The sequence below is a fragment of the Cydia strobilella genome, chromosome 5 (assembly GCF_947568885.1).
Source record: "Cydia strobilella chromosome 5, ilCydStro3.1, whole genome shotgun sequence".
In the NCBI taxonomy this organism is placed as follows: domain Eukaryota; kingdom Metazoa; phylum Arthropoda; class Insecta; order Lepidoptera; family Tortricidae; genus Cydia; species Cydia strobilella.
The window spans coordinates 8422452-8428451 of NC_086045.1; the positions used below are offsets into that span (position 1 = coordinate 8422452).

Sequence of the window (6000 nt, forward strand, 5' to 3'; positions counted from 1 at the left end):
GTACCAATTACATGTTATTTTCAGTGGTTTTAGGTATCATCGTATTTTCTTAGATTCTAAATGAAGTCTTAAAGGGTGAACACTATTAAATTGTCGCAGGTCGAACATGCTACAGAAGAGAAAATAAAAATCCAAGGTGCTTAAAACTCTTTATACCTATGACTAATTTTATGTAGGTAACGTAAAATCATTAAAAAAAATGGCTATTTTAACGAACGACGAGAAAATTCCCGGACTTAACGTTTTATGTGATTCATGGAACTTTGCACGGAATCATCGGTTAACAATTTTGTGCATTTATCCCATTTGTTGAAAATCTGTCAATGAAGCGGGAGGTTGACAAGTTCTTCGTAGTTTAGTTTTTAGGGTTCCAGTTTCAAAGGGTAAAAACGGGGCCCTACTTCTAAGACTCCTCTGTCCATCTGTACGTGTCTGTCTGTCCGTCTGTCTGTCACCAGGCTGTATCTCTGAACCGTGATAGCTAGCTAGGCAGTTGAAATTTTCACAGATAATTTATTTCTGTTGCCGCTATAACAACAACTACTAAAAAGTACGGGACTCGGTGGGCGAGTCCGACTCGCACTTATCCGGTTTATTTATATTTTTTGGACATTTGCTTGACTTGTTCCTACTTTTTTCGCCACATCCCGGGAAGAGATACTCAGATTCTTATCAAATAGCTTGCACACCTTTGATTGTAACAACATTAGATTTGCTGGTGGGTTGACCCTCACGCCGCTTCCTATCTATAGTTTCAGCTTGTTTAATTTTTTTAGGGTCCGTTGAACCGTCCGCGGCGATAAGCAAGTTGCAGACTAGTAGCCTGTTCATTTACACATTTTGACTAAAAATAACTTACTTTTTTTAGTAAATGAGCCAATAAAACGTCAAATTCGTAATTAATTGTTACGGTTATAGCATAAAAGTATCGAAAACCGTCATCGTCATAAGTTTACAAAAGGCATTAAGTAAAATATCTGTATTTGATGACTTTTTGACTGGACTAAGCAAGAAAACGGGCGCCTACAAAACTAGACTATTTAGTGGCTATTTATCATTTCGTACTCTGTAAAAGTAGGAAAACAATATCCTGAAGGTTAGGTTAGAAGACACGGTCTCTCACAGTTTCCTTGAAATAGGGTGCTTAAATTTGGGTCCCATACAAAAAAACACATTCTATTTTTGTCTGCTTTACGTATGCCTTATTTTGAAAATTTTTATACCACATTTATTATCATCCGTATCATTTTCTACCGAATAGTATTTTTTTAAATACTTTTTTCGCAAAAAGGTATTAATGCCTGCCTTTTCTTCGATTCGCCCCAGTCGTTAGTAAGTAGAAAGGTAGGTAGACTGGGCTCTAGCTCTCGAACTAGGTTTGCCTGTGTCTTGAGGTTCCACGTACGGTACATGAGTAGGTACGTGCCCGCGCTCGCCTGTTCCCGCGTTTAAGCCTGGCGTACGCGCACAATAAACAATAGAGTCGTTGCGAAACATCTCATTTCAAACACGAGGCATGCGGCATGCACGATCAGCTTATTTATGCCCTACGGACGAACTTGCAAGTACTTATTATGGCGAAATCACTCCTTAAACCTCAATTACTTGGAAACGCGCTTCTTCGCTTCTTCAGTGATGCGCTTATTAGGTTGGAACTTATGGGCTATATCGATCGTTTTAATGAACACGTGTAGTTTATGCGCTATTGATATGAAGTTGGTAAAATTTCGTGACATTTGCGAATTTCTGACTGGGGATCAATCTTCTCGTCTACTCCTATGTACATAAGGTGAAGAGAGGTAAATGCTCAAATAAAAGCTCAATCAATTTATTTATAGGTACCTATTAGATAAAAAAAATAACCAATGCCTTTTTACTAACTAAATAATAGTATTTTGACGTTTTTTTCCCAAATAAGGGAAACCGTTTCGTCGCCAACAAGCAATAGGGGATATTACTGCAATGTTCTGCCACTAGAGTGCAGGACTAGGGTTTTTAATAAACCATAGAGTAACTTATACATACTGTTGTACCTTTAACAGGTTTTTGACAAGTTTTCAGAGATAATAAAATATGACATTGATGCATAAAGGCGGTTTGTTTGCAGAGGATGTACCGGGAAACGCGAATCCGAAAATTCGCTATCTGCCTCTTTATCGCTCGAATATGCAAGTGACAGAGATGTTAGATAAAGAAATTTTCTTGTTTTACGATAAATCCTCAGATTGTGGTACTAGCGCCCTGGCGCCCCCTACGCAGAGTTTCGCGTAATATTCCCGATTGGGACGATTTGAACATTTGAAGCAGTTAAAACTTCAAAAAAAAAATACTATGGCCACAAATAAAAAAATATATCAGCCAAATGGGATTTAGCCAAATTTATTATGAATAGGAATTAATAATCCATGGAAAACCTTTTGAGTGGATTTCATCACATCCATTTTGAACTCTGTTTTTAGGGTTCTGTACCACAGAAGGAAAAAACCGAACCCTTACTGGATCTGTTTGTCTGTCTGTCTTTGTGTCTTTGCGTCGTGTTGTGTATTTGTCGCAGTACGATAGATAAAGCCGTTATATAGTTATAACCCTAGGGATATAGGTAATTATATGTCGTAACATAATTATACGAAAGCGATTCATTACTATCTTTCTAGGAATATAACTATAATACGCCTTTAGTTTAGTGATATATATTATTACTACCTACCTACCTACGAAAAACTTTGACATATGTAAATGTAATTCCACCCCTAGAGGTACCATCATACTGTGTTATGTGAGGCTTTGTAAACATTGTCCAGTTCTAACCTCATACAGTTAACGTCTGTCCGCTCCGGCGACGTCTGCTTTTAAGCGATAATCTCGCCATTTGAGCCGCCTTTCCTTAGAAATGTAGTAAATAATTTGGTAGACGATGTCGTATTTTCTTGCGTAAGTCATTTTTTCTAACTATATCATGTTAAATATCAAATGAAAGACCTCACTGTGAGAAACTCAAATATATTTTTGTTACAATTTTGGCAAAAAATGACCACACTTTATCTCCGAAACTACTGGGTCTAAAATTTTGAAAAAAATACACAAAATAGTTCTTTACCTAGATCACAGGAAAACCTATTAGAAATGTGCAGTCAAGCTTGAGTCGGACTTAATTACTTAGTTTTTGATCCGACCCCTACGGGTTTTTTAAAGACATTTCACTCACGTTTCACATAAAAAATACATTGTTTAAATTGTGTAATGTACGGAACCCTTGGAACGCGAGTTCGACTCGCACTTGGCCGGTTTTTGGATTGTAAAATTTAGGAGCCAAAAACAGATTTCGTACAAATTTTTAAATGCTCCTAACTATTATAATAATTAAAAATTCGAAAAAAAAAATCTAGAATAATCTTGAATGCTAATGATAAACAGACAAAACGCATTGAGGGTAATAAAATGAGAAATGACAAAGAAGAATCGTTTCATTCAAACAAATAAATGTATTCCAAAGCATTATATAAATTGGGTTTGATACGCATAGTATCCGAATCCCATTGTACGACGCGCAAAGTTTGGTTTGGAGGCATCTTCGACAGCCGGTACAGATATAATTAATGGGTTAGCTTGCTCCATGTCTTTTATACTACACGATGTTCTAGAATTTAATATAATTTAAATGTTTGATTATATTCGCCTAAAAGGGTCTTGCACTCATAACTATCACCACCACCACCGGCACCACCACTGAACACTCATCCAATGACGCCGCCGTCAAACAGGTCGGTCAGGCGTCTGCTGAACGCAAGGTGCCCGTAAGGTGTCTGTAAGACATATTTAAGTGCGACTTGCAATAAAACACGCAACGTGCCTAATTACTGATCTCGTAGTCTAAATTAAAGAAAAAACCGAGCAAGTGCGTGTCGGGCCACGCATGACGGAGGGTTTTATACCTTCATACTAATCATACCCGATCATGTTTAACATAATTTTCGATTTTCTTACTTTTCTCCATAACTTTATAAATACGCCCGGTTCAAAGTATTCGTTTGATAATAAAAAACGTGATAATGAAAAGTGACGTTTCTTCAAACAAAAACGTCACTTTTGACACTGACATATCTAATCCATATCCCATCTAGACGTAATATTTGACGTATCTTAAAGTTCGAATCGGGTCGTCAGTGTACAGACTTAACACGTGAATAAAAGCGTAAAATAATTTGGAACAGTGTCAACTGAATACCTAACTAGTACTTGTCACAAACCAGAGCTGTGTAATGTGTAAAGCAGGAGCCCACTGATTACCAGTCCGCCGGACGACATCGGCCTGTCAGTTGTTCGGAGCTGTCAAATTTTTGTTCTAGTTGCCAGGCTGATATCGTCCAGCGGACTGATAATCAGTGGGCCCCTTAGGAAGTAAATAATCCCAAAACCAATACGCGTAAAATGTATGTCTTAATTCTTAAAAAGAAAGATCGTGACCTAGAATGTTAAATGAAACCCAATCGTGTATTATAAATGTCTCTCATCCGTAACAGCAAACAGTCGGCAGCGATCGTGCGCGTCAAGCGGCCTGAATAATGACATCGGGTGACATTTAATTTCGGATACAAAAGCTTCTTTATTCTGTTTACCCTAATCCATTGCGATCCGCCCCGCCGACATTAAACCCCTCAATAAATTTAATTATTGTTTTAGAACTATCCCCGTTGCTTCTTACTTTATCAAACCCTTCTCCGCTAGTGCTATACACATAAAGGTAGATAAGAATATAAGATATTAACGGTAGGGTAGGACTCATTATTTTAAGACATTTAGGTATAGCTTTTGTTCTTCTTAATAAAGATGAGAAGTATCAGGTATGTTACCTTTGTCTTGTTCGGAACTTGGAATCAGAAATCTAATTTTATTTGGCTAAACAGCAGTGAAAAATAATTAAAACAATACAATCTATTGTTCATACACAACCGTATTAAACAAATACAAATAGTAAATACGCATATCCAATGTAAATGACTTGTATTCGCAATGATAAAGATCGACATTGACGTATTTATGATTTTTAGATTCACTATCGGTTATTGAATATAAATAAAAAATTAAGTGGTGTTGATTTATGTTATCGCATATCAATGGTTACAGCTGTTGATTGCAGAACTTTTATTTGAATTGATTAACATCATTCTCATTTTCATATAAAAGAAGGCGGAGTTAGCTATACGAAGGCCATAGTTTTTAAAATACTGGTTGTAAACATTTTGCAATTTATATTTTCGTTTAAAGCATGTCATGTCAATCGTGCTCAATTTTGTTAGCTTCAGATAATAATTGCGTTGTTTTTTGGTTTGAGCAATTGCTGGCGTCTCCGTCAATAGTATTGCACTTGTGCCACCCGAAGACAATGAAGCAAGTACATTTCAAAGGCGGATAAAAAGATGCGGGAGTCGTGATGAGTCGGTGACTATTTGTCGGAAATCAAGGTAGAATGTGTGGTATTAATATATTTGTATCCCATGGAGGTCGGTGACAATACGAATCTGCCGTGACGAATGATTTCAAGGAATTGAATTTTTACACGCAATTGAATAAAGATAAGCGTGTTATTTTGCTAACTTATTGAGAGGTAACTTTGACCTAACTTTCAAATAACATATATGACTTTTGGAAGGTTCCAATGATATTTTTTTGAAAACTAGTGCTTTCTCTAATTAAGAGTTGGTTTAGTACGTACGTGACATAAGAGCTCATATTCCAAGACGAGTGATGATCTGTAACAGAGAAATAACTCGTCAGCCTCATTCATAAAACTATGTACTAAAATCAGCCTCCAACACGTGCTTGAAAGCATATTATTGAAGTATATTAAAATTTAATTTGTTCTGAATTACGAATTAACGCCGAGGGAACAAATTTATAGGCCTTTAAAATAAACGCTAAGCGGAATACAATTGGTAAGTATTTTATGTTCCGTAACATAATCCTGGGGATAGATGTACGTGTACTTTCGGCACTCGAAAC

At 36.6% G+C, this 6000-nt stretch overlaps 1 protein-coding gene across 1 annotated transcript in view; it reads right to left on the reverse strand.

Annotated features, from left to right (window-relative positions):
- Window positions 1-5752, reverse strand: part of LOC134741406 (uncharacterized) — a 73623-nt gene extending 67871 nt beyond the window's left edge. Inside the window, exon 1 of the mRNA XM_063674176.1 lies at window positions 5714-5752. The gene's annotated coding sequence lies outside the window, so the exon portion shown is untranslated. The remainder of the gene's footprint in view (window positions 1-5713) is intronic.
- Window positions 5753-6000: the final 248 nt, after the last annotated feature.